Genomic DNA, 2,418 nt, shown 5'->3' with positions numbered 1-2,418 from the left:
GTGGTGGTTCCTGAGTTAATGAAGCAATTAGGGTCATGTATAACAATGACACATTGCCCATTATTTTGGCTACCATGGCTAGAAGAAGAGATCTCAGTGACTTTGAAATAGGGGTCTCAAAGGAGCACAGGGGGTTTAAAAGGTGTGTGTGTGTGTGTGCGTGTGTGTGTGCGTGTGTGTCTGTGTGTGTGTGTGTGTGTGTGTGCGCGCGTGTGTGTGTGTGTGAGTGTGTGTGTGTGTGTGGTCTGTGTGTGTGTGTGTGTCTCAGTCACCAGATCTCAATCCAGTTGAACACTTATGGGTTATTCTGAAGCGATACCTGAGACTTCGTTTTTCACCCCAATTCAGGATTTTCTTGTGGATGAATGGTGTCGCATCCCTCCAATAGAGTTTCAGACGCTGTTCTGGTGGCTCCTGGTGGCCCAACGCCCAATTAAGACACTTTATGTTGGTGTTTCCTTTATGTTGTCAGTTACCTGTAGATCATATAAAGAACCGTTCGGGGTCATGTTCATTAGGCACCAACGGGAAGAAACCACACGGAAACGGGGAGGGATTACCTGGACATGTGCAAGAAGAAACGCTCATTTGCGAAGCGCTTAAAAAAACAAATATGTTGCGTTCGCTAATGAACACGACCCTGCTAATGATGAGCAGGTAGGATAGCAGCCGTAGCCAGAGAAAATACATACCAGGTACCAGTTAGTACTCCAATAAAACTAACAATCTCAAACCTCAGTTACATTGTCTCTTTAGCACCTGGGTTTGAGTAGCAGAGTGTGTGTGTTTGCTGTCTGTAGTTTCTGATGGTGCTCCAGGCTAAGCTAACGTTACAGTTTATCTAAGACATCAGTGAAATGAAGCCTAATTATACACTGTAAACCACAGGGCATTCTTGGCGGGCATTCATTTGTGTTTCGCTATGTAACTTGTTCAAGTAAGCTTTCTCGTTCCTGTGTGTGTGTGTTTGCGTGCATGTGCGTATGTGTGTTTTTCCTGGGAGGAAAGCTCTGCTGGTGTTTATTGTAAACCGAACTGGTGACTTTTGCCCCACATTCTGATGACATCCTGGTGCTACGGCTCAGTGGCAGCTGGGTCATCTCATAACAGAGACCTTAGACCCACAACACACACACACACACACACACACACCACACACACCACACACACACACACCAGACAATCACACACACACGCACACACACCACACACACACCACACCACACCACACACACACACACATACACACACACACAGGATTGTGTGTAGAGGACAACCTGGTGGTTCCTCAATGTTTTTCTGCATCATTCCTACTTGACATATTTTAGTAACCAGGAGGATCCTCTCACTGCTACTTTATACTTTACCACCATTGTTCCTGTTCCCAAGAAAGCTAAGGTAACTGAGCTAAACGACTACCGCCCCGTAGCACTCACATCCGTCATCATGAAGTGCTTTGAGAGACTAGTCAAGGACCATATCACCTTCACCCTACCTGACACCCTAGACCCACTCCAATTTGCTTACCGCCCAAATAGGTCCACAGACGATGCAATCTCAACCACACTGCACACTGCCCTAACCCATCTGGACAAGAGGAATACCTATGTGAGAATGCTGTTCATCGACTACAGCTCGGCATTCAACACCATAGTACCCTCCAAGCTCGTCATCAAGCTCGAGACCCTGGGTCTCGACCCCGCCCTGTGCAACTGGGTACTGGACTTCCTGACGGGCCGCCCCCAGGTGGTGAGGGTAGGCAACAACATCTCCTCCCCGCTGATCCTCAACACTGGGGCCCCACAAGGGTGCGTTCTGAGCCCTCTCCTGTACTCCCTGTTCACCCACGACTGCGTGGCCACGCACGCCTCCAACTCAATCATCAAGTTTGCGGACGACACAACAGTGGTAGGCTTGATTACCAACAACGACGAGACGGCCTACAGGGAGGAGGTGAGGGCCCTCGGAGTGTGGTGTCAGGAAAATAACCTCACACTCAACGTCAACAAAACTAAGGAGATGATTGTGGACTTCAGGAAACAGCAGAGGGAACACCCCCCTATCCACATCGATGGAACAGTAGTGGAGAGGGTAGCAAGTTTTAAGTTCCTCGGCATACACATCACAGACAAACTGAATTGGTCCACTCACACAGACAGCATCGTGAAGAAGGCGCAGCAGCGCCTCTTCAACCTCAGGAGGCTGAAGAAATTCGGCTTGTCACCAAAAGCACTCACAAAATTCTACAGATGCACAATCGAGAGCATCCTGGCGGGCTGTATCACCGCCTGGTATGGCAACTGCACCGCCCTCAACCGTAAGGCTCTCCAGAGGGTAGTGAGGTCTGCACAACGCATCACCGGGGGCAAACTACCTGCCCTCCAGGACACCTACACCACCCGATGTCACAGGAAGGCC

The sequence above is a fragment of the Oncorhynchus clarkii genome, unplaced genomic scaffold (genome assembly GCF_045791955.1).
Source record: "Oncorhynchus clarkii lewisi isolate Uvic-CL-2024 unplaced genomic scaffold, UVic_Ocla_1.0 unplaced_contig_8065_pilon_pilon, whole genome shotgun sequence".
In the NCBI taxonomy this organism is placed as follows: Eukaryota; Metazoa; Chordata; class Actinopteri; order Salmoniformes; family Salmonidae; genus Oncorhynchus; species Oncorhynchus clarkii.
This window is presented reverse-complemented; position numbering follows the sequence as displayed.